Source organism: Vulpes lagopus, chromosome 8, assembly GCF_018345385.1.
Source record: "Vulpes lagopus strain Blue_001 chromosome 8, ASM1834538v1, whole genome shotgun sequence".
In the NCBI taxonomy this organism is placed as follows: domain Eukaryota; kingdom Metazoa; phylum Chordata; class Mammalia; order Carnivora; family Canidae; genus Vulpes; species Vulpes lagopus.
Window position 1 is genome coordinate 97,791,486 of NC_054831.1, and position 26,531 is coordinate 97,818,016.

The 26,531-nt window shown below is 42.2% G+C and overlaps 2 long non-coding RNA genes across 5 annotated transcripts in view; one reads left to right on the top strand and one right to left on the bottom strand.

The window, feature by feature from the left end:
• The window catches only part of LOC121497159, a 312,796-nt gene that overhangs the window by 146,458 nt on the left and 139,807 nt on the right, over positions 1-26,531 (top strand). For all 4 annotated transcript variants that reach the window (XR_005989418.1, XR_005989415.1, XR_005989416.1 and 1 more), the window contains 4 exons: positions 11,353-11,505; positions 16,202-16,332; positions 17,667-17,735; positions 20,900-20,931. This is a non-coding gene — a long non-coding RNA (uncharacterized LOC121497159). The remainder of the gene's footprint in view (positions 1-11,352; positions 11,506-16,201; positions 16,333-17,666; positions 17,736-20,899; positions 20,932-26,531) is intronic.
• LOC121497161 lies at positions 4,843-9,485 on the bottom strand. The gene is made up of 3 exons (XR_005989420.1): positions 9,462-9,485; positions 7,281-7,343; positions 4,843-4,881 (listed from the first exon to the last, which is right to left on the bottom strand). It is a non-coding gene; the product is annotated as an uncharacterized LOC121497161 (long non-coding RNA).

Sequence of the window (26,531 nt, forward strand, 5' to 3'; positions counted from 1 at the left end):
GGGAAAGACATAACCTACTGAAGAGGTACTGAGAAGTGTTGAAACCATAAATGTCGAGCTTACCCAAGAGAGTAAATATAAACCACTTGCATCTTTCAGGCTGAATTATAGCTTATCAAGCACACATTAAACCTTTAAGCCTTTTTTTCCTTAAGTAAGAATAAATCTAAGTTGACTATTCCAGCATATGTATTTGTTTTCCCTACAGTGTCTATAAACCATGTCCAAGGTGAGTATTTATAAGCCTGAGCGAAAACTAGACAAACAATTCTGAGAATAAGTGACAACTATAACAGTTCGTGATAAGACAGTCACAACAAAGGAAATGCTATGCATTAAGTGATTTTTCTTACAAATCCTTTATACATATGTCAGGCTGTGTGCTGGCAGAAGGAAAGAGAATAAATCAAAGATAAAACCAATGTAGGAAAGGGTTTTTAGGGAAATGCTGTCTTATATGCATAAATCAAATAAATAGTGATTTGAAAAACCCAAAGGAACAGCATAGATTTCTATGGAATTTTATACAATGAAGTTATTTAACAATTGCACAAGAATTTGTATTTATGGAGCACTTCACAATTATTTGTTCATTAAATCTTATGACATTTCTGGCAAGTGGGTCCATTCCATTAGTATAGCCAAGGTCACTGAAGTAGGGAGTTGTAAGGGAACGTTCTCAAGGTTGCACAGTCAGGTGAGGTGGTCAAGGACATCAGAATCCCTGTTCCCATAGTCTTGAGTTACAGCTGCAGGGTAGCAGTTCAGCTCCCTGTTGGCTCCGTCCTTGAGGTGAGACAGGTCAGGGGGCATAGGTGTGGAGGTGAGTGGTGAAGGCAAAGGCTCCTGGCAGTGAATCAAGAAGTGCCAGTGTTTGGCCAACACCAATGTGTTAGCTTTGTAGCTGGAACACACCCCATCAGCATGTCAATATGTGCCTGTATAATGAAAACACACATCTGTGACAGAGCCTAGTCTGAAATATGCACAACCATTATATCTAAAGCTATAGTTCTCAGCCCAGGCTGCAATACCTGGGGTGCTTTAAAAATAAACCAATGCCCTGGATCAATTAGGTCTGAACCTCCAAGATTGGGATTTGGACAAAGATATTTTCAAAGAGCAATCCAGGTTTTCTAACATGTGGCTTGATTTGAGAACCACTGGTATGAGGATCCTAACAGGTCTGCTATCCATGGTTGGGCAGGTTGTTCACTGTTCACTGTTCATTAAGGAGCCAGTGAGGACTGAAATTCAGCCTCCACACAGTGTGCCCTAATTTGAAGGCAGCATTTACTTTCAAAATTGGTTTACCTTTTGTCTAATTTCTACAAAGGAGGCCCCGGGTCATTCCCCTATTCCTGGCTGTGCATTGCTACATACCCAACATATTGTTTTCTGCTTATTTTATATGCATTCATTAGAAATTATACTTAGCACCTACTGCATGCTGGGCACTTACTATAGATGGGGATACAAGACAATCACAACTCCTGTCCTTATAGAGTGCATGGCCTGCAGTGGGGAGACAAGTGATTGAACAGTGAGTTACATGACACTATGGGCATGAATGTAAGAAGCTGGAGAGGACACAGGAAGGACTCCCCACCCAAACCTGGGACTCAGGGGACCTCGAGTCGAGGCAGTATAAAAGGGAGGGTTAGCATTCAAGGCTAAGTGGTAGCACTCAAAGAAATCCAAAATGAAGAGAGACTGAAGATTACTGGTGAATTGCCAGTGGTTTAGCCTGTCCCCCCAGCCTGGAGTGTGGGAGGGCAGGATCCGGGCTAGGGAGCGTGGTTGGTTCTCTCAATCTTCCTAGGGTGGGGATGGCCACCTGCAAGCTTAATCACTGTACTCCTCTCCTCAGCCCTGCCTTCCTCCTTCCACATTTCCACTCTCTCTCCCTTCCTCCTCTGCCTTTCCTTTATTAGAATAGAAAATACCTAAACCACTTGTATTCTACTTCCTGGAATCTCAAACTTCAAGCAAAGGATAGGAACAAAAAGCTTAGAAGCAGGCAAAGGAACCAACAAGCATGGGGACACAGATGCCACCGCTTCACTTGGTGCCACCTGGCACAACCTCACAATTGGCACAGATTCCTCCCCGCTCACCACTCTCTGTACTTGGTATGCCTGGTTCTGAGTTCACAGTCAACATTACCATCTCAATCCCTGGGCTGGTGGGGGTGGGGGAGTAGGGGAATGAGTGATGTAAATGAAATTAGTTTGGTCACTAGCTCCTGACATTACCGAAGACGAGGGATTGGGTACACAAGTAACTTATTACACTAGCCCCTTTATTTCTGTTGATGTTTGAAATTTCCCATTTTAAGGAGAGAAAAACAAAACAAACTTGAGATCCTCTGCTGCTTCTTGTCTTCTTTCATTATGCTTCTCATTGCCTCTAGTGATGCTCTGTTGTTTTTTTTAAAACCCAAGTTTGATTTGATATGGGTTCTATTTTTCACTTCAAAATATATGCCTTTATTTAATTCACGGGGCTATTTTAATGAGCCCGATTTCCTAATATGTTAAAATGATTCAGTTCATCAAAATTCACTTCGTTACCCCCAGAGTTTAGGAGTGCATTGTATAATATACCCATCCATTCCCTTCCTATCTGTCCCCTTGTGATTCTGGTTCGATGGGCTCTGCTCTTCTTCTCACTGTGGCTATGCAACTTTGAGTGTGGACAGGTTCAGTCAGACCGACACCTTGATTAGGCCACCCTGTGCAACTGGGAAGATCTCTTTACTTACAGCTGGGAAGACCTGCAGTGGGACTGGAGGAAACGGAATGTTCAGCTTCTGAGCAATTTCAACCCCTGCACCTCTGAGCCAATCTCCTCCCATTTCCACTCATTCATCTGCAGCAACTCCTGAGCAGCTAAGTCTCTACCTTCCAGGGCATGAGAACTTAAACTTGCGCACTGGAATAAGGCTTTCTAGGGGGATGGGCAGCCCTGGTGGCCCAGTGATTTAACACCGCCTTCAGCCCAGGGCGTGATCCTGGAGACCCGGGATTGAGTCCCACGTTGGGCTCCCTGCATGAAGCCTGCTTCTCCCTCTGCCTGTGTCTCTGCCTCGCTCTCTCTCTGTGACTCTCATGAATAAATAAATAAAATCTTAAAAAAAAAAAAAAAAAAGACTTTCCAGGGGTCTCCAAGCCTGGGGCATTCGCTTGGTTTTACAGCATCCTCAAGCCACAGTCCATGTGTTTACCATGAAACTCGGCCTCTCTGGACAGCCGGGGTATCTCATACTCACATCAACCATAGGTGGTATGGCTTCATAGTCCATGCTCTTCCTTATACCCACGCCTGCCCTAGGTGAGCTCTGCGCACGAGGGCGGGGGCAGTCTTTCCCAAACTCCCCATACCTGGTGTTTGCAGTTTGATCCAAGGTAAGTGATCCACGACACTGTTTGTTCAATGAATGAATGGCCTCCTCATACTGAAATTTGAGCCTATGGAAGGTGGAAGGAATTTATTTAGAATTAAAGAATAAGTGCATCCCACAGTCACGGCTCCCCGCACACAAATATGTTATACGCATCGTTTGACGGCCTCGTCTCGCGGGCATGGGAGCTGCGACTCCGCTTGCTACGGCCGCGTCTGTCTGAAGGCCGCAGCGTCACCTCCTCCAAATCGGGCACTCCAATGAGGACGAGAGCGAGGGGCACGTCAAGGTGGAACAACTCGCCTCCTGACGAGGGCGGAGGTCTTTATTTCACCCAGTCTCCGTGGCCTCGTGAGGCTCCCACCGAAGTCCTCAGGGCTCTCCTCTGCCCGCACAGGTCAACCATCTCCCTCCGAGCTGTGATCTCCACCGGGCACAAACGCGGGTTTGGTGAGAGCAGCGAACAGCCGGCTCGGGCGCGGGGGCAGGCAGGGCAGCGGGGAGCGAGCTCACTCCACCTCCCTTTGTGGGGTCCGTCTTCGGGACGCCCGCCCGGCAGTGGGCGACGCGGCGCAGCCCTACGCTGTACCTTGGAGGAGACAGAAGGGAGAGTCGGCAGGCTCTGCCCCGCTCTGCCGCCGAGCATCACCAGGTCGCGCAGGCATCCAGCCATCTACTTGCTGCCACCGGCGTAAATCACACAAACGCGACAGAACTGAACCTGCGCTGGAGCCGAACGTGCACATCGCGAGTCCTTTGTCATCTCCTCAGCCAGACCCTAAAACAGCAACTTCAGAGCTCTGCCCTCGTTTGAAGCCTAATGGCGCCGCGCCGGGCCCGGGCGGGCTGACGAGTCTGTCGCAGCCGCCGCCGCCGCTGCTGCTGAAGCACTCCTCTTCCCACGCGCCCGCCTCGGCACTTCCGGCGCCGTCTTGGGCACTTCCGGCACCGTCTTGGGCCCTTCCGGAGCCCTCCGACTCCTGCGAGCGTGGCTGACTGAAGCTGCGCAGACGCCGCCTCGGCCCCCTCCTTGGCGCCTGGCCTGAGTTGGCTTTGCAGTTGGGGAAACGAGGCTGGGAACAGGTAAGACCACCGGCCTCGCGGCGTTGTCTGAGAGTCCGAGAAGCTTCCTGATAAAAAGGCGCTTTGCGTGGGCTGCGGGGCGGGAGGCGCTCGGCCTGCGTGACGCGCGCCTCCTCCCGGTTTCCCTGAGAGGCTGAGAGGCTGCTGCCACGGCGTTCCTAGGCCTTGTCTCTTCCCTCCGACTGTGTCATTGTCCCGGCTGCCCCTCAAGGCCAGAGCCCACGTCTCCTCTCTGTCTCATGGCACCTTCTCTCATTAGGCACTCAATAAATGTTGTTGACAGACTGGCTGACGGCCTGACTAAAAATGGCATCTCCCCACCAAGGGCAAGTGTCCTTCACTGCCTTTATTTATTGCTTCATGTCAAGTGGTGTCATCAACATGGTATAATTTTCCTGAAATGCACATCAGGATTAATAAGAGGGGGTAAAGAATTCCAAACGGTTTGGGGGTATTGGTCCCAATTAGTATCGTATTCCTTAGTAGCGGGACATCAGTAATGGTCTTACAGGGGTAGAAATCTTTTGAGTTAAACCTGCCAATTTAATGTCGATTTTTTTTTTTTTTAATCCGAAAGCCCCTGGTTTTTGTATACCTGTTAGAAAATTTTTAGCTGTGACAGGTCACTTCCTACTACTTTAACTTTGGGAGACAAAAGACAAGTATAAGAAGCACATTTATGCTGCGTAACAAATGATGAGAATAGACAAAACCGTTCCCGGTCTTCCGTTTGAACCCCCCCCATCCCCGCCCCCCGCCCCCCCCCACACACACAGTTCTCAGCAAATTGTTAGCAGGCCTTGGAATCCAGGTGAGCTACAGTCATCACTGCCCTTGCCTGTGTGGCTTGCAGGAGGACTGGGAGGGAACATATAAGTTCCATCAAATCCTTAGACACCTTTTCTTTTCTTTTTTCTTTCTTTCTTTTTTTTTTTTTTTTTTTTTTTTTAGTAAAACATCAAATACACACACACACAAGAACCTAGTAAATCCGGTTTATGAAATGCTTCTGAATTGTAAAACAGTCCCTCCATTTGTCACTTCCCCCTTGCCTGCCATTGTTTTTAAAATCTCCCATCCTGACTGCTCTCACAAACGCTCCCCAAATGCTGTCAGATGGGTTATCATTGCCTTGCACTTTTGTTCTTCTGTTAATTTTGGATAAAGTCCTAGAGTGTAGCGATATTATTGAACTCATTTCTGCTTAGGTCTCAAGTTTCGATAGCTCCTCTATTACCAAGTGGCAGTGCACCCTATAGGCACAATAAATAAATAATACAACACTGAAGCTATAACAAATCACAAAATACATTATTAAAAAATTAAGAAATAAATATCCTCTTACTTAAATAGAGATTGATTTTATAATGTGGAATGCTGAGGAGAGCTGCTCCGAGATATATTAAAGCCTGGGGACAGGGAAAATACACTGTAATGGGCATTTTCCTCCCTTGGCCAGAGGGGGAAAGAATCCTCCCAGTGAATGGATGTATTTGTGAAACGGAAGCTGCGATTGTCTGTTCACAAGCCAGGTATGATGCACTGCTGCCTTCGTCCTGTGAGCGTGTAAAGGCCGCCAGGACACATCTGTCTTTCCTAAGCTCAAAGCGTTAGTCTACATGAAGCTGATGAAGACAGATGCTTTCCTAGAACTGAAGTTGGGGGAAGCACCGTTTCTTTTCTTTAACTTTAAATCACAATTCCAGCTTCCAAAAAGATGTTCTCGAACCAGGATTCTGTGAAGCTTCCTCCAAGGTCTTATTTAACAAGGAGAGGATATAGCATAGATCTCTCCACAAGGTGTAGAGTCCGAGACAAAAATTAAATAGGCTCCATTCTCCAGAGGCAGAGACTTTGTGTGGACAGGACAAGGCCTCTCGGGTCCCTCCACACTCAGGAAGTCACACATGTGTCACCTACCTTGTATGGCACCAGCAATCCACAAGAAGCCAGTGCTTCTGTACTGAAGAAGCTACCATGGCCTCCACTCTTACTCCATCCTGAAACAGCGTGGCATTTCCCTGTCCATGCAAACCCTGCTCACTTTGCTACCCCTGTGAAGGCTCCCAAGCCCTCTGTGTAAGGGAAAACGACAGTTCCTAGCAACTCCCCCACCCTTTCCCCACTCCAAAGTTATGCAAGAACTTTATTCTGAGTGACACATGGAGAGAAGCCCTTTATTTCCTTATTGCTCACTGTAAAGGTTGCTGGGGGAGACTCAAACATCCTCCCAGACCTAAGAGGATTTAAACTCCATGCACAAAGAAGTTCTCACCTACTAAGTAGTTTTTAACAGACCCCTGGAAATGTGGCTTCAACAAGCCACTCCATTTGGGGATAAGACTGAGTGAGCCCCTCTGGTTCCAAAGGCTCTTTTGGCACCAATTGCAAAGAGCTTAACTTGTGTTTTGTTTTGTTTTGTTTTGTTTTTTTACATGTCTGTGTCCCCTGTCTATCTCCCATAAGTCCATAAGGCATGTATAGGGAAGGATCATGGTTCTGAGTTAGCATTTGCTTTTCTTATTTTTCATGAAGGCATTTTCCCACCTGCACCCGAAATTCTCTGAAACATAGAAATTCTCTGAAACATATAGACACCCAGGGGCCTGAGATCACAGAGACTGCCATCTTCGATGTATGGCTTCTGAGGTCACCACAGACTTTAATACCTGGCTGGTAAATGAAGAAGAGCAAAGTGGAAGAAGGCAAGGAGGATTTCCATATGCCAAGCCTGCTGTGTAATATATCACTTCCATGCATGTTCTGCTGGCCAAAACTAGATATGTGATCTTACCTATATTCATGCGGGGCTGGTAGCATCCTCCCCAGTTGGGCATCAGCGTGTTGATGGTGAAGACTACAACAATAGGAAGGCAGAAGGTTCTTGAGAAACAGGCCAGCTGGCAACCTTGAAACCAGTTAAAACTCGATGGGGAAAACAAACCTTTCCCCGTCCCATGGGATGTCTGAAATTCTTACAGAGATCTTGGTGAATTCTCAGGGTTTTACATTCTCAAGATGACTTCTGCTTTTGGACTCCCATTTCTGTACTCCCAATGCTGTCTGCATTCTGCAGTGGGTCAGTGTACAGGCAAAAGGCAGCCCCTTTTCCATTTTGGATGACACTGTGCATGTGTGCACACGCGCCCACACATGCTTGACTCACATAAAGTACATGTGAATATGGTAGATCCTGCTAAAACTATCTAGGTCGTGGGGATTTATGGAGCACCTTGCAATTCGCACAGCCAACAACTTCCCATCTATGTTAGTTCTGGCTTTGAGGCTTTCTCATGTTCTGTGTGATTCCCAGAAATATTTAGCTTCCTGATGCCTTACTGGCTAACTGATCTTTCCCTTTCCTTTTGCTTGCTTTACTCCTCTTCTTTCCCCCAACCCAGGAGTAAAATTCCAAATTCTTCTGTTTGCCTCATAGAGGGCACATTGGTTCAGTTGGGCCCCTACTTCCAGCCTCTAGCAGTTGGTCAGAGCTTCACTGCAATGAACACTGGAAGGCAGGGATCTTCTGAGCTACCTCAGAAGCTGTCTACAGCAGTGAGTAAGATGTAAATCTCTGTTATGTGGAGCCACTGCGATTCCAGGTGTTATCAGTTATACCAGCTGGCATTACCTTATGTAACACAGGGCAGAAGTGAGACAGATGGTTCTAGTAAAGTGAAGTCAGAGGAGGCCAGGTCATGCAATGCCTTCTATGCACTGATAAGAAACTGGCGTTTATTCTAAGTGCAATGGGAGGTCATTGGATTTAAGCATGAGAGAAAAGAAATGGAGTTTTGTTTCTTGCTACTGTTTATAAATGTCCTGGAAGGAAACAAGAGTAGAAGCAGAGAGACCCATCAGGAAGCTGTTGTCATCTTACATTGTGTTGGCTCAGAAAGAAATGACGATGGGATGGCTAATTTTATATGTCAGCTTGGCTGGCCACGGTGCCTAGATGTGTACTCAAACATCAGTCTGTATGTTTATGTGAGGGTGTTTTGGATGAGATGAACATTTAAATCAGTGGACTTTGAGTAAAGCAGATTGCCCTCCATAATGTGGGTAGGCCTCATCCAATCAGCTGAAAGCCTGACATCCCCTGAGCCAGAGAGAATTCTGCAGCAGACAGCCTTTGGACTCAGGCTGCAGTGTGTGCTCTCTCTGCTGGGCCTGTAGCCTGCCAGCCCACCCTGCGGATTTTGGACTTTCTATCCTCCATGATTATGTGAGCCAATTCCTTATAAATCAATCAATCTCTCTCTCTCTCTCTCTCTCTCTCTCTCTCTCCCTCCCCCTCTCTCCCTCTTCTTCTCCCTCCCTCCCTCTCCTTTTCTCCCCCCCCCCCCAATATTGCTTCTGTTCTCTGGACTTGGGACTGATAGAGGGGGTGTAAGCCCACCCCAATATCGAGCAGTATCAGCAGCCATGACAGCACATTCTGCTATTTCTGACTACTCTTCTGTGTTCCAGGCACTCTGCTTGATGTTTTATATACATCATCTCCTCCAGTCATCCAACAAATATAGATTTTTACACCCATTTTACAAATGACGAAATCAAGACTCAGCTAAGTGAATCACCCATGGTCCGGTACCTGCTAAGTGGTAGAACTGCCTGGTCAGGAGGCCCCCCACTCCCCGTCTTTTTTTTTTTTTCCCAAATGATCAAATGGGGAAAAAATGAACAGCAGCAGGAACCAAAAAAATCAGGTCTGGGGCTCTAAATCCAAAATTCCGTTTTGCTGATGGCTAAAGCAAATTCATTAAATCCAGTACATTTTCCTTGTGTATTAAAATAACATTTGCAATCTGCAAGGGGCCCTTCTTTCTGCTAACGCATGGCAATTATATTTTTACACTGCAACTGCAAATCTGGTTTTTCGTTTTCCCATTTTGTTTTCATAAGCATACTTTTACAGCCAATTGTTAACGGATTAACAACTTTGGGTGAAATCCGTCAGTCTGCTCTGGCTTACCTCGGTGGCTAGGAGAGTCTGTTGACAAGGACAGAGCACAGAGGAGCAGGCCTTGAGGTGAGGAGGCCAAATGGAGCATTAGGTCTCCTAATAAACACTCACAGGGCCTCTGCTATGTTCCAGATACTGTGCCAGGCATTCTAGACTCTGCCTCATCAGCAACAAGGAGTCTTTCTTAATCTTCCGGCTTTCTAGAATATAAAGAAATCCCCACCGGGACATAAACGCATCTAAACAGCAAAATATTTAGTCTCAGAAATATAGCCAATTTGATGTGTCCAAAATTTTTCTATCTTTGTAGCCATTGATCCCTATCTCTTAACAGTTTCTAAGCAATTATATCTCAACAGCAGTACTTTGAAATAATCAACAAAATGGTAATACCTGAAACCCATTCTCTATTGAACCTCTTTTCTGTAACCTACAGCTATCAAGCAAGTCACTCTAGCTGCAGGCATTTGAAAGGTGAGGATGGCTAATCCCCAGGATTTAACCCTCTGTCCCATCCACAGGGCTGCACTCCAGCTTCTGGGGGATGAAAATGCAAAAAAACCATTCACACTGAGTTTTGCCCCAAGTGGGGAGGGATGTGCAGAGGAAGTCAGAGTGTATAAACATAGCAGGTGTATATTCTCGTAGCTTAAATGAATTAAAAAGGCAGAAGGTATTCAAAGAAGGCTGACACAGAGACTTACACAGAATACAGAGTTAGAATCTCCTGGTGCCTGTTACCCCTCCTCTGGGTGCCGGCCACTCGCTGTTGTCACAATCAAGATGGCAGGAAGGCGATAAGGAACAAAAGCTGCTCAGGAGGCAGAAGGCAGATCTAACTCCAGCTGCAGAAGCCCAAGGACGGTGGAAGGTACAAACAGACCCCAGGAGCCACATGACACAGTGGACTGCAGAAAGCAGCCATTGAGGGCTGAACTTCTGAGTGATCTGGAAGAGAGAAACACCACTTTGCTTTCTGTCCATAAAATCCCTCACCCTGCAACCACAGCTCGAGTTTTGTGGGAGGAAGCATTCTCAGACAATGGCATTTTGGAGGAGGCATTTTGCCCAAGGCATCAGCAGAATACATTTGTCATCTGAAGGCAACACATGGAGAATTGTACCTCCAGCTTTTCTGTGTTACACAGAATTATGCTGTCACCAACAGGAACGCAAAAAGCTAGAAGGAGAAATGCAAATGATGAAGAAGTCTGAATAGTTCCAGAGGGAAGGTCCTTGTTTTGTGAAGACTGAATTTCTAGAATTACAGACAGGGAAGACTTGTTACCTGTCTGGGATGCCTGGGACAAGACATCCACTTCAGTAGAAGAAAGTATCCCTTCAGGTGGGGCCTGGCATGGATGGACATCAGAGATAGGCCATATGGGGCAGTGCTCCGGAGCAGATGCAGTAGAGGCCCGGGGTTGCAAAGCCCCACTTCATCTGTGAAGAGGGCGGCTGTGAGAAGGAGGACAGACAAGCCTTGTGTGGATCTTGCAAGGTGAGCAGGAGTTCACCAGGCTCATGGCAGAAAGGAAAAACATCTAAAACAAAACATACACAAGCACCGTAATGAGAAACAGTATGGCACATTCACCAATGCCTGCTGAAGAGGGACAATAATAATTGCAGTTGTGGAGTACTTTGCATATTCGCTATTTCATTCAGTACTTCCATGTACCTATGAAAACAGCACAGTTACTTCCGTTTTACAAATGAGAAAACTAAGGGAAGCTGAAGGACTGGCTAAAGGTGGTCTAGTGGCCAGTCATTGAGCCAGAATTCAAACCCAGTAATACTAGACTGCATATTATTTCAGCCTCCTGTAAATATTTGTGCTTCAATAAATCATACCCGGTACATTTAAGAAACCCTTTTTCAATGTGATGATCTCTTCCAGCTACCAACTTCAGTTTCTCTTCCTATTGGCACCGAAACTCCTGGAACGAGTTCTCGTGCTTTGACAGCATTACTTCGCGTCCAGCTGAACCTACCCTCCACCTACTGGGATTGACCTTCGCCCCCTTGCTCCACCAAAACTGCTCTTGCCAAGGTCAGTAAGGCCCGTTTCATTCAAGTGATTGAACACTTGCTGGTGTTTCTGTTGCTTGAGTTTTGGCAGCCTTAAACACCACTCACTTCTTAGAACTCTTCTCACTTTTGGCTTCTGGGGGTTAGCCGCCTCCCCTGTTTCCCTGTCAGAATCAGAGCTCTTCTTTGTCCCCTCCTCAGTCTCTCTACCTCTGTCAGCTCTCAGGTATGGAAGCTGTCAGGGCTCAATGTAGTCCTGAAACATTTTCCCAGTTCCTGGGCTTCAGCTGCCATCTGCCCTCTGCTGATTTCTAGAAGAAAACCTCTGTTTTTTTCCTTGTGCTTCTGTTTCAGTATTTGCTGTCCAGCAGGAGCTGCTTTAGTGATAGCACTTGTTTTTGCTCTCAGGACCTTCCCTTATTCTTTGCATACGTGGCTGGAATGGGACTGGATTTGGGTGGCCATGTGATTAGGACCTTCATTCTTCTCTCCTGGCTCCAGGAATTGCTGCACGTATGAATACAGGGCCATCTGGCTCAGGGCTTTTGTTCCCACTGTTGAAAGAGAAGCTTCCCTTATAATATGGGGCTTGAGCCTGAAAAGATATAGGTTGGAGGTGTGACAGCCATTTTGCCACCTTGAGGAGGAAGCATTTTGAAAATGAGGCCAAAAGAGAAGCAGAGTAGAGAAACTGTACAGAAAAATGGATCCTGTCACCTCATTTGAATCTCTGTGTTCAGCCACACCTCTAGACCTACACACTTCAACCTGGTAGCCACTAGCCACTTGCACCTACTAAACGCTTTATATATTTTTAGTATATATTACATTTATATACAATATAAACATATTAAATACACTCTAATACATCTTGGATGTATCGAGCTGGTGAATTATATTATTAAAATCAATTTAGCCTGGTTTTGGGGGGGGTTGTTTTTTTTGTTTTTACTTATTTTATGTGTCTACTAGAAAATTACATGTTTGGCTCATATTTGTATTGGACTTTGATGCTCTAGACTTTTAAGTTGCATGACCAAAAATTTAAATTTTTTTTGTTGTTCTTTATACCTGCAACTATAGACACAAACAACTGTTTGCAACCATGAAATTTCCTATCATGCAACCACCAAATATATCTCCATCGCAGATTCTTCTAGACACCAGCCCCAAATGCAGCAAACTATCTAGTGGGACAGACTTTTATTTTAAAACTAGTAAGGTGTCCTTTAAATGTTACTAGCAATTTTCTATCTCTACCAGTAAAGATATCAATTTATCTTTGGTAAAGACTTTCTTGTTTTAGGAAAAAAATTAGAAAGGATGTTTTTCTGATCCAAAAATAAGGCAAACGTGTGCACATCCTTTTTGAAGAAGACTGTCACCCATTAATCTGATTGTAAATGCTTCAAATTGACACATGGCACATTTTATTTCTAAATGCAAATTAATAGAATTTTAGGAGGATTGTGCACTTGAAAAGATTTTTTTTGTAATTTGATTTTTAAAAACTTAATTGTCAGCACATTATTCTTTGTTCTTGGGTGTATGTATGTGTATATGCTCACACACATACATCGGTTCCATCTTAAAGTTACTCATTGGAGATGCAGAGTAGAAACCAGATGATGACAGGATAAATGGAGAAGCATATCTTTAGCTTAATCTGGAGGGGGGGGCAGGGACCTCAGAGGAACCAGATGGAAAGTGCCAAAGTCTACTCTGGAGTGAAAACCCTTTTGTGATGTTATTTCAGGTGGTATAATCTAGATTTTGGGAAACTGAACATCACATTTTGTGATTGCCCTGTCTGAGCTCTTAGGACCAGACCACACACTGTGGTCTAAGAGTTGGCTTTTCCCCTGAAGAAAATAGCTATAAAGCTGAGGTAGAGAAGTATTTCTTTTCTCTTGAATGCCAAGAGCAAATCTGTCCTCTTGAGTAGGAGGGCCATAAGACAGAACTGCCATTGTGGTCTGACCGCTGTAAATGTTATAGCAGTCTGAGGAGTCTAAGAAGAGTGACTTAGCCGGAAGATAACCACTTATTAAAGCACAAGATCTTGAAGTAGAAGTTAGCTAATATCTTAGTTTCCCTCTTCTGTATTATAGCTACCTTTTAGTATCCCTAAGCTGTGTGTAGAATTTTGTTAAATATTGCTGCCTGGTTTGTGTGTGCTCTGTATAATTAAAAGAGCTATGTGTGTCCATCCTGGGATAAAACAGTAGAATGCAGAGAGCTGATGTAGTTCAAAAAAGTCAGATATAAGTTGCAAGAGCTGATTTATCTCCTGGGGTCTAGCTTCTAGAGGAAAGATGGCTGGTAGAGGTGACAACTGACTTCCAGGAGGAATTGGTGTAATGTGAAAATGACTGAGGAATTTCCAGAAAGTACTTGGCAGGGAGAACCTAGTAGAAAAATGAAATTCCAGTGACCTGTGCAGTGAGGCCTCAGACTTTGTTAGCCGGGTATTAAAATGAGAAAGTGCATAGGAAAGACAGTAACACTCACCAAATACCCTATGTGCTTCTCAACACTTCCTAGCATCCATATCATTAGCTGGGGCCATGTGGCTAGTATTGTTGAATAAGTTCTAAGAGAAGAGAAGTGAAGAGGCCAGGAACAATTTTCCAGGGTCTTTCCCTCCTAGGTGACAACCAAAGGTGGCATATTCCAGTTAGTATAGCAACAAGATTAAAGAGCTATCATCAGTATGGGTCCTTCTGTATAGAGCAGAGCCTGCCACCAGTCTCTTTGAAGCATATACCATAGCTGAGATATAAACTTTTGTGTTCATTAAGCTGTGGGATTTTTGTTTATTTAAACTGCAGCATAACCTAGTCTATCCTCATGGATACACCGTGTAATATGATTGGCATGGTGCAAGGTACAAAGGTAACACTTCATAAATGTTAGCTACTATGCAAGCCTCTGGCTTGCTTGCCTTCTGACCCATTCCTAGCCTTCCCTGTGTTCTGAGGTCCATCAAGAGGACAGAGGCATCAGGCTGTGTTTCCAGGGCTCTTATGCCTGCTGGTGTCTAGCTGGGTTCAGGTAATAGGAGGCACTGAAGGAAACAGAAGAGTCGAACAATATGAGAAATCTGGATGTTTCTTCCCCTCTTTCTGCCTTGGATGGTATCTCTAGCAGAAAGTGCATCTTTAAGTTGTTAAAACAACAAGCAACCTAAAATTCTATACCCAATAAAAGTCTCCTTGAAAAATTAAGGCCAAATAAAGGCATATTCAGGAACATTACAACTGATAGAATCATAGTCACCAAATCTATACTAAAACAAATTCCGGGGGCAGCCCCAGTGGCTCAGCAGTTTGGCGCCGCCTTCAGCCCAGGGTGGGATCCTGGAGACCTGGGATCGAGTCCCATGTTGGGCTCCCTGCATGGAGCCTGCTTCTCCCTCTGCCTGTGTCTCTGCCTGCCTCTCTCTCTCTCTCTCTCTCTCTCTCTGTCTCTCTCATGAATGAATAAATAAAATCTTTAAAAAAATAAAATAAAACAAATCCCCAAGGGATTCTTCATCATCCCACATGGAAGCATAGCACTACAGGAAGGAATAAAGAGCAACAGAAGAGGTAAAAATATAGGTAAACTAGATGAACACAAAATGAACAATAGTTTTAAAAATCTAGTGTGGTTAAAAATATGTGTACAACTGAAGTTTTGTAGGATCGGTTTGGTTGGAATTTTCTGGTTTGTTGGAAAAATACTGATTTAAAAGGGACTCTAATAAGTCAAGGGTGCATACTGTAGTTTCTAGGTAACCATTAAAAGAATAATAGAATATAATGTATATAGTTAACAAGATATTAGTTAACAAGATATTTGGGCACTAGATTAAAAATTATTTGATTTATCAAAAATATGACAATAAAGAAGAATATTAGAACCACAGAACAGATGGGAGAAAAATACTAAGATGGTAAATTTAAACCCAATATATCATTAAGTTAAATGTAAATGGATTAAATATTCTAATTAGAAAATAAATATTACACTTGATTAAAAAAACCCACAAAACTCAATTTTATGCTGTTTTTCTGAGATCCCTCAGAAATATAAAGATATAGATAGTTGGAAGGAAAAAGATGCAAAAAAGATAGACCATGAAAACAATAACAAAAGGGAAAAAAGGAGCTAGAATAGCTGAACTAATATATGTGACAAAATAGATTTTAAGGCACGAAGTCACTACAACAGCCTTCTAACTAATCTCTTTTTCTATAGCTGTGCCCCCTCTAATCAAATCTTCAGCTAAGTGGTTCTTCTAGGATACTAGCCTGTTTTTATTATATCCCTAGTCAGATCCCTTTAATGATTTCTCATTGTACCTAGAATAGCCTCAGTTCTGTCATCTATCCTTTGCCTTCCTCTCTAGTTGACCTCTTGCAACTTATCACTTCCCTCAGGCTTCAGCCAGAGCCAAAGTCTTTCAATTCCTGAAACAGGCCAGACTCTCTTTGAAGATGCTCTCTTTCCTCTGGGCTTCATACCTAGCACCCTCTTCATTCACCCTGAACTCTTAACTCTCCTTCAGTGTCAAACTCCTACCCATCTTTCGGGTTTCATTCAGTATGATGTCCGTTACCAAACCAATCTCACTGTCCCCTAACAAGCATAAGACAAATGGAGTCTTAAAAGGCATGTCTCTATTAGGGCTTGTCCTCTCTCTTCCTTACATTTTGCAAATTTATAACCAACAGGAGAAGAAATCGGTGCTGGTCAAACAAAGGATGAGAGACTACATGGAACCAAAACAAGTTATCCACCTGAGACCCTCATAGACCGATCTGTAAAAAATGAGACACAGTCATTCCAGACCATCCAGCTCTAGGTATGCTAACCCTCCCCAAAAAAGCCACTTCAGATATTCCAGTTATCCTAGCCAACTCATAAAATTGTGAGCTAAATTAAATAGATGTTACAAACTAACAAGTGTTAGGTGGTTGGTTATACAGCAGAAGATCATCAATACAACAGTCGATCTTTATGTGAAATCTTATAGTAAATATCTTGAAATACTCATCATATTGTACTTTAAAAAAATCTTTTGGAGCAAGTATATGAAGATAAACTGAAATCAGTATAATGTTGGCCACCTGTTACATATCCTAATGATTTTATATTTTATAAGGTGATGATCTAGGAATATTAACATCCTCTTGGATACTTTTGGTTCTGGCTTCATAATTGCTTGTCGAGTATGCAAGTTTTCTCTTTGTATTGTTGCCATTTGATCATTCTTAATTTAATTCTTTTGTTTATTTGAACCATGAATATGTATGATAAAAACAGCAATAGAAAAATAGCATGTCTGCTTTTAGTTTTCTTCTACAGGTCTTTATTTGAATCAACCTAGGGGGAAATAATGTTTTAACTACAGCTAAATTGAGGGCAGAGCTTTGGAAGTTAGAATCAGAGCATCTGAGATGGTAGGTGGTGGAAATAAGATTCCGTCTCTCATTCTGTGGATGAGTCCCAGATCTTTCTGGGCCTCAGCATCCTTTTGTAAGGGAGATAACAACACTTCACAGAGCTGTTCCGAGTATGTCAGTTAACCTTGTAAATGTTAATGCACTGCACACGGGTAAATTATTATAACAAATGAGCAGCTGTTAAGTCCTCAAATGGTTTTCTCTTTCTAGTCAAAATGAAATCAGTATGAAGCACAAAGGTGACGTGGCATTGTCCCCAGTGGAGCCCTTGTTGCCCCATGCCTTCTCTTCGTCTTCCTAAAGAGACTTATTTGGCTGGATCTAAGCCAGTTACATCAGAAATTTGCTTTGCAGTGGCTCAAGTATAGCTAGTAAACCTACACCATCAATCAGCTTAGCCAGGTTACTTGTGTCTTTTGATCAACATATAAGCAGACAAACATTTAAAATAGAGAACTCTACAACCAGCCTTTGAACCAACATAACCATCTTGGTTTCTTCTAATAGACTAGACTGTACTGGATTTATAAGGAGAGTCAAAAGTGACCACAGAAATTCTTTGTAATCATTTGATAGTGCCAGGGGCGGAAAAGACAACTATTTTTACAAATATCTGTTTTCCCTTTTCATAGATGACAGTGACGATAATACATGCAACACTTTGGCTGAGAAAACGGATTCAGGGCTGCCAGCTTTTTAACACTGCGTCTGTATGTATGTCTTCTGTTTTCAGGATAGCAGGTTCAGCTCCTATTTCAAGGACCTTTCTGTGCTGACAGTACTTCGTTACCTGAACTACAAGGTACCTTTGCCCTAAGTGAGTGGGTCTGTTCATTTGTCTATTGGCGTAATTTCCCAGCAATCAGCAAGTTGCCGCTCCCTCTCTAATGATAACTGGGTTTTTTATTTGCCAGGCAGCCCAGGCAGTATTTATCAGTTTCCCTGCCGCTTGCTTTTAAGTGATCACTGATCTATAATTCCTCTTTGGTTTATCACTCAGGTCTACTTTATAAGATGACTATTTACGAGGCAATATGAATGTTGGCTGGCCTTGGACAGTTACAGCAACAGTTCATTTCAAGTGTCCCATTGTTATAAATACATTTTGCTCTCCACTCAGCTCATCACAGAGTGGAAATAAATAGAACAATGAATTTTTCCCTATAGCTTTTTAGTTATGTGAGCTTGTCTCATCTGGGCTTTCACCTCCCTGTCAGCCTACAAGTAAACTCTCAACTCATAAGACACCTAAGAAATAGGCAATTTCTTTCTGAGATTCCAAACATTAGGGTGAGAAGCATTTGATGGGTTTGACTCAAAAGTGGAAGAAATGTCTACTGGGTAAGTATTCAAATACAAGAATTAAATTTCAGTGCTGCAAAAACAAACATTTATAAGATTTTTCAAATATGCTTTGTCTTTTTCCCCAAATATAATTTGCATTTGCTAAGTTTCTTTTGTGTTTTTTTTTTTTTTTAACATCTTGACATTTGAATCTCACGAGAGTCTATTAGGTGTTCCTTAATAAATTATTCTAAATCTCATTAATTTCTTATCTGCAAGGTGCTTCTTTTAACGAAAGAGCATTGAATTGTAAATCCTTTTCAAGGTATTTATTAGGAGATATTGCTTTGTGACCTTTATGGCCATTATTTTGGCAGAACCGTTATGAAAATAAACTTAGTTCCTAGAATGTTTAAACAGAAAGAATATATTCAGGCTAACTTTCCATCTAAAGTCATCCAAAATATACTCTAAGGATAGAGAAGAGCCATTTTGTTTAGAAAGTCAATCTTTTTAATTCTGGTTTTGTTTTGTTTTGTTTCTGGGTAGACTAAACAAATAAGTCACCACAGGCACTGTACATTTTTTCTATTCTTTTCTCTTGGGATGAAATATGAAATAATCTACAAAGTAATTTGATCCAGCAATTAAAAACAAGGACATGAATTACACTAACAACTGTCACATAGAAAGAATTAATTCCCTCATAACACTGCTTGATGTTACAGACCCTGGGTGATTACGAACAGATTGTAATTGGAAAAGAGCCAAACCAATTCAGGTATCTCCAAAACACAGGGGTAAGCCTCGACTGGCAAACAGAGAACATTTTTTACTACCCACAGGAGTATCTTTTTGCAATTGGCGCTCAGATGTTTATCTAGTGATTATTCAGTGCACCCAGCAATGCAACCATCCGAGGTACTGCACGTGGCAATAGCACCGATCCTTGCTTCTGAGAGTTAGCATGTCATTAATGGAAAGCAGACCTTCTGGAGGTTGTGTTTCTAGAAATGATGTCCCCCCGAGTATGGATTATTGGCTGCCTGTGTTTAGCAGTATAGTATGTCATTCTAAATAATGGACGTTAGCTAGCTGGTGTGTCATTGGGCAAAGTAGGTAGAGGACAGTAATGCCTGCTGCTTAGTGGGAGAAATTTTATTTTCCCAATGGTGTGCAGATTTTATGGCCCCTTTCAAATACTTTATCATTTTTGGTCTGAGGCAAATCTCTTTATTGAAGAAAACTGTTATACACTGATATAATGGAAAGAACTTAATTTGGAGAGTTGGAAGATCTAGATTTTTTTTCCTGCTTGTAAAAGGACATAATACAAAAAGAACATGTACAAAACAGTGTATAATATAAAAGTACACAATACAGAAGTACATAATTTTTTAAAGCATGGCAAAAGACAAGGAAAAATTCTTAATAATTAATCTACCCAGGGATAACTATTATTAACATTTTGGATTTTTTTTCCTAGTCCTTTTTTGCATTTTTTGAGGTTGGGATCATTCTTTTTTATACAGCTTATACCCTGTTTTGTTTTATTCTGTTTGCTTAAAATTTGTGAACTGTATTTTACCATGTCATTGAAAATCCTGACATAATTTATAACAACTGCCTAATAGTCTATCTTTTGGATGTTCGAGAATTTATTTAAACAATCTCCTGATGTTGTCTTAATTTTTAACCACATATTTGTACATAAATCTTTTTCTACATTTTTGCCATTTCCTTTGGATAATTTTCTAAATGGGGAGTGAGTGGGGCAAAGGGCATGAGCATTTTTTTTGCAAGTTTCTTTCTTTTTATTTTTTTTAAAGATTTTATTTATTTATTCATGAGAGACACAGAAAGGCAGAGACATAGGCAGAGGGAGAAGCAGGCTTCCTGCAGGGAACCTGATGTGGGACTCGATCCCAGGACCCCAGGATCACGACGTGAGGCAAAGGCAGATTCTCAACCACTGAGCCACCCAGGTACCCCTCTTTCTCTTTTTAAAGAGAATATTATTATAATACATACAGACTTACTGCAAAAAACAAAAAGAAGAAAACAAAATTACCACTCTCTCTGCAGAGAGTAATTCCTTCCTTCCCTCCTTCCCTTTTTTCCTTCCTTCTTTCCTTCCCCTTTTTCCATGGAAAAGCAACAGAATCATATTATAAAAATGGTTTAGTAATTTTTTTCTCCTCTAGCAATATACTGTGGACACAAAGAACATAATATTTCTAGGGCTTTTGGTAAAACTGATGTCCAGAGAGGCCCAATCAGTGCCACTCTCATCTGTGGGGTAGACATGACCAGCTCATTCTACCAGCACCATCACCAAATATGGTCTCTGCCACACGCTTTGCTACTGGATGGTAACTTACTATAGCTTTCCTTCGTATTTATTCGCACATGTGTGAAGTTCACTGTCTTTGTCCCTTTGGACTCAAGTTCCCTCTTTTGTCATTTGTTACCATTTTGCCCCTTTACTTGTGCAGTCTCGTGTGCATATCAATTGGTATGAGCTCTTCATCTAATAAGTCATTTGGACCTTTTTCATTATTGTGGCAAATGCTTTGCCTTTTTTCTTCTTTGTCTCTTAATTTTATTTATTTTTTTAATTGGGCTTTTAAAATTTATTTGAATTCATTTTCTTACCATGTAATACTTTTCTCTTGCTTTCAGATGCAGACAATCCCTCCACAGACAGAGAACAGGTAAACTTTTGTTTCCTCTTTATAGTTTTTATTTTAACATACCTGGGCTTGGTCATGGAATACAGCAGAAAGTTAGGATCTACATTGAACTCTCTTTCCAAATATTCAATCTTTCCTGTCACATTATTATAGGTTTTTGTTTTGTTTTGTTTTTAAGCATATATAAAGTTCTTCTATGTATAAAACTGTGTTTCGGAATTATGCCTTCCCTTCTAGACTGGGTGGTTTATGGAGGCAGGCCAATTTATTGTAGTCATGCCTACTATGTACCCCCCTCTATTTGGCCTAATGAAAGTTAGTCAAGCAGAAGATAGTTGGAATTTCTGCAGGGAAGTAAAAGTCCGGTCCATGGTAAACTCGCCAAAATTTGTCATCCCACCCCTAAAATGCTGTATGGTATGAATAAAATATTATAAACTGTGCCTGAAAAAGATAGGTGGAAATATCATCTATGAAAGGTAATTTGTATAGAAAGAAAAATCTGTTTGAGATCTGATTGAATTCTAGGTATGTAATACTTTCCTAATGAATAGCCATGGCCTTTTAATTTTATGTTAAATGCTTAATCATAGGGTTTTGATTCTCCTTATTATGATTTTAAGAGAAAATGCAAATGTTACATGTACTGGGTGTGCAAACAGTGGGGAGAATATATGTTAGATTAAATTTCTCCAGAAAAAAAGACTGCTTCATTAACTCCAGTTTCCAAAATACAAGCTCAAAAGTACTATTTTCTCAAAGGTTTTGATTTCTTAGAACTTAAAGTGTAAGGCGATTTGGGTTTTCATCTTTTGTGTGTGTCTCTTTCTCTTTTTCTCTCTCTCTTTTAGTGAAACATAAGAGGGCCTACAATACCATTGGTTGCATCTGTAGAGTCAGGTCAGAGAGCTGAGAAGAAATAAACAGTTGTACTTCCAAGGCAATAATGACTGACCGTGTAAGGACAGGACCAAAGGGGCAGATGGAGGGGAGCAGGGAACAAGAATTTGTCCTAGGAAAGGTACAGTCACAAGTCACCAAGTTTGTTTAAGGAGGTTATGTCTCAGAACTGTCTTGGCCAGTGATATGTGAACAGAGACAATTAAAAGTACATAAGCCTAAGTTACAACATCATCTGGAGTTAGTGCATTCTGGTAATTCACAATCCACTCTTGCTTAGTATCATCGAGTTAGCAGACTTCTTCTGAAATAACAACCAGTCATAAGATGGTACTGCTGATGCCTTGCTCTGAAGTATTAAAAACTCTAAGTCATAGTTTGGATAACCTAGCCATACCCCATGTCACAATATTAATGCAGAGAGGGAAAAATTTGGATTCAAATTTCCTGCATCATGAAAATTCAAAACAAGAGCAATATTGCTGCCAATCAAATTGGCAAACCTGTCCTGATTCAAAGTCCAGATTTCTGGATTAAAAATTCGCAATCAGATCAGGTCTTGGAGGATGCAAAGCTATGTGGAACAGGCATTATTAAACATTTCAAAGTTCTCGAATCGCCACTTGATATTTTCCACTGTGGCTTCTGGAACCACAGTTACCTTTGAAGTATTTGAAGCTGTGAGTCTCAGTTGCTAATTGTGGGGACACATCTGACTTCATTGAATAGTACAAAGCTTGTAAAGATACACATCTGAATTACACTGCAGGTGCATTACTCTAATGTTCACCTACATTTACCAACTCTGTCCCCAAATTCACACTGGGCCTGTTAATGAAGTTTATTTATAATATGGATGAAAGATACCATAAAAGGCAGTCTAGCTTCAGACACACACTTGGGGCAGCATCTGTTTGAAAATCACCCCAGACAGGAGGCGCTCATCCTGGGACCCCCAAGCGGCAATGACAGAAACTACCAAGTAGTTAACGCACTGTGAAATGTGACACCCCCCCCTTTTTTTTTTGCAAAGAGCAAATGTTTCTTTTATAATCACAACCACTTCAAACTAAGATTTCCTTGGGGTTCCAGATTTAAGATGATCTGTGGTTGAAGGAAGCATGTCAGGCAGGGTATGTTTGCAGTAATAAAAATCTTCCCATTCTCTAACTTAAATCTGCTTTGTCCCCTCAAGGTAAGTCTGTCCGCCACTTCCCCAGGGCCCTTTGGTGTCCAGAGTGCTGTGGCAGTGCTCCTGGAGATGAGAAGAGGGTCTGGCTTTATCTTTAGAGCATCTTTAAAATACAGATGACAAGACAGAGGCCGACTACAAAGCGTGGCAGTGTGGTATTTAGAGAACGCCGAGCTCTGCAGACAGAAGCCTGCCTCTACATTAATTCATCTCGAACCATTTTCTGTTCTCATTATAATTTTATCTTAGGAATTAATACATTCTGCCATTTTCTCTTCTGGCTACAATCTAGAGAAATCCGTGAGCTTGAATACATTTTGTACCACTTTGTTCTGCTTATAATGTTAAGATGTTTTCAAGAATGGATTAGTTCAATGCCACTCTCCCTACTTTATCTTCAGATTAAGAACTTAAACAGGAGACTGCACCAGGCATCGGTGGGAACGTGTTTCTAGCACAAAGATGGTATAAAGAGTAGAAAGTAGGGAAATCGGTTTTGTCTTTGGTTTTGCTTTTCTTTTTTTAAGATTTTATTTATTCATGAGAGAGAGAGAGAGAGAGAGAGAGAGAGAGGCAGAGACATAGGCAGAGGGAAAAGTAGGCTCCAGAGCCTATATGGGACTAGATCCTAGGACCCTGGGATCACCACCTGAGCCAAAGGCAGATGCTAAACTGCTGAGCCACCCAGGTGCCTCTGCTTTTGTTTTTTTAAAGATGTGTTGACCTCCCGGAAATTTTACAGACAACCTGCAAAAACGAATTTTAAAAATAACTGAGGTCAGGGCACCTGGGTGGCTCAGCAGTTGAGCATCTGCCTTTGGCTCCGGTGGTGATGCTGGGGTCCTGGGATTGAGTCCCACATCAGGCTTCCTGCAGGGAGCCTGCTTCTACCTCTGCCTGTGTCTCTGCCTCTCTCATGAATAAATAAATAAAATCTTTTAAAAAATAAAATAAAAATAACTGAAGTCATATGAGTCGGGTGGCAAGGCCTTTAGGAAGAAAAAGAATTCATCATGAGTCACTTTTTTTCCTAAGTAAAGGAAATACAAATCTCTCCTTCATAATTACGTTAAATTTTTTTTAAAGGCCTAACAGTTGAAAAGTACACACACACAAGAAAGTACACAAAAATTCTAAGACTCAAAATTAGCCCCAAGTGTAAAAATATCCTCTGAGTACTATAATCTCCAAAGTGGCAAAGTCATTTTGAAGAATCATGTAATAATCAAGTTCACTTGGCCACCAAAATCAAACTGGTAAAAGTTTTTTTTTTTTTAATTTTATTTATTTATTCATGAGAGACACACAGAGAGAGAGGCAGAGGAAAGAAGCAGGCTCCATGCAGGAAGCCTGATGTAGGACTTGATCCCGGAACTCCGGGATTGCACCCTGATCCAAAGGCAGACACTCAACCATTAAGCCACCCAGGCATCACAAAAGTGATTTATTTTAATGTGGGATTGGAAGGGGGTGCTTAAAATAGTGGAAAACTAGTCCATTTGGGGTAATATGACATTTTTGCTTTGTTAAGAGACCAGTCCTTATTCTAAGTGAAAGTCCAAGGTAGTAATGACCACAGACCGTGCTTCAAATATGAGATGAAACTGATGATTTGCCAGGGGAAGATATGTATACTGACCACCATTAGGTTAGAAAATGCCATCTTAAGCTCTTTCTCAAACTTTAACCTGCTGGCTCTCCCTCTCAGGTACTCAAACCTTTCGAAGATCTTCGACTTGCTTCTCTCTTACGCTCAACAGCACACATCGGTGACATTAGTTGGGGGTGCATTCTATGTCTGGGAGACAAAAAAGTTAGTTGACTTCAGTATCTGCAAATTAGTTTACTGTGCCACAGACACTTAACTCAGGTAGAGGCCCTTACCTCTACCTGTCTAGTTCACATCTCCCATGCCTCTCAGTGGTTATTGCAGATTTTAACCCTCTTTAAAACCTCCTCCTTTCCAGTTTCTCCCTGTTCTCTTCAGAAAACCATAACTTCTGTTTGCAGAAAGGAAAAAAAAGTCATCATAGGATTTCTTGTGCTACAGCGTCCCACAAATGTGTCTAAATCTATTCCTTTCTTCTCTGCCCTGCTCACTCCCCACCAGTCCAGGCAAGGGGTTGGGGCTCCTTCTTGCCTCTGGGGTTCCTCAGTCCATGTGGTCAGTCTCAACTACTGCACCACCTCCAAGGCTTACTCCATCAAACCCCTGACTCTCCTTCCAGAACATTCCACCTCCCTTCCGCTAAGCCAGCTGGACTTCTGAGTATACACAAGATCAGGCCTCTCAATTCCTTAAAACGTAATAACAAACACATATTTAACTGGTTTTAATCCCAAATGTCACTCAGATTACCTCTGCCCTTTACAGCCTAACTTCCTCTCCTCCCGCTAATTTCTGACACTCTGTGGTTTTGGCCCCACCATCCCGCAGAAACTGCTTTCCCGACCTGAGAGTCACAAATGGCCTTAGTGTTCATATCTAATGGACGTGCTTCAAGCTTCCATCGTTATCTTACTTCTCTGCAGGAATGATACTGCGCACTGCTTCTTCCTGCTTGAAGCTGTTTCTTTTGCTTCCCCTCTAAATTCTTTGCATTCATCTGGCTGTTCTTCTCAGTTTCCTTTGTTGGTCTTTTTGCTCTCCCCTAAAATGCTGCTGGGCCCCAGGGTTCCATTGTCAGCCATCTGGTTCTCTTTCTTTCTGTGTGCTTTGTGAATGATCTTGCTCAAATCTATGGCTTCTCTATTTCTTGTATCTTTGTAGCTTCCAAATCCAAGGCTTTGTTCCAGCCTGTCTGCCAAGCCTCTGCCTTCCTCCCTTCTGTTTGTGTGTTCGTGTATCTCGGGATCAGCACGGCTGCTCTTGTTGACATCACCACCCCTTCTTAAGTCCCAGCCGGTCCTGCCCTGGCTGACGTGTGGAGCTAAGATATGGGAGCTCATGGCTCTTGTAAACAGCTCTCCAAGTGATAGTATCATTGTTCACAACCAGGCAGATAAAAAAATGAAAGACAAAAACAACCTGAGTGACTCAATTTCTGCTATTTGTCAAGCCCTTATAGAAGAACATATTAGAATTGCCCCCAATTAAATCAGGCTGTTTTACAAATAAGCTAAAAATTAATTAGCTCACCGAGCATATAGATGTCTCCCATTCCACCCCCATTACCTGGTAACTTTGAAACTCTTAAGGCTTTTTGTTCTCAGAATGTGAACTTAGCCAGAATTTTTGGGCTGGAGTTTACCTGGTGGCACTGGAGCAAGAGCAGAAGATGTAATAATTCCCAAGGTCAGGAAATAGCATGGCAGTCATCTTTCTTAAGAGTTTTGAAGTAAGACTAGTTTTCCTGTCAGGAAACCAAAGAATAAAACATCTTAAAATCAACTCTCAAGACACTTAACATCCATTTTATACTCCAGGAAGATTTCAACCAGCTACAAGTGTATAATTTAAAAATTCAGCTTATTTAGCAGTGTGAATATGGAGAAGGTAATTGTATGTCCCCAATTTAGAAACATCAAT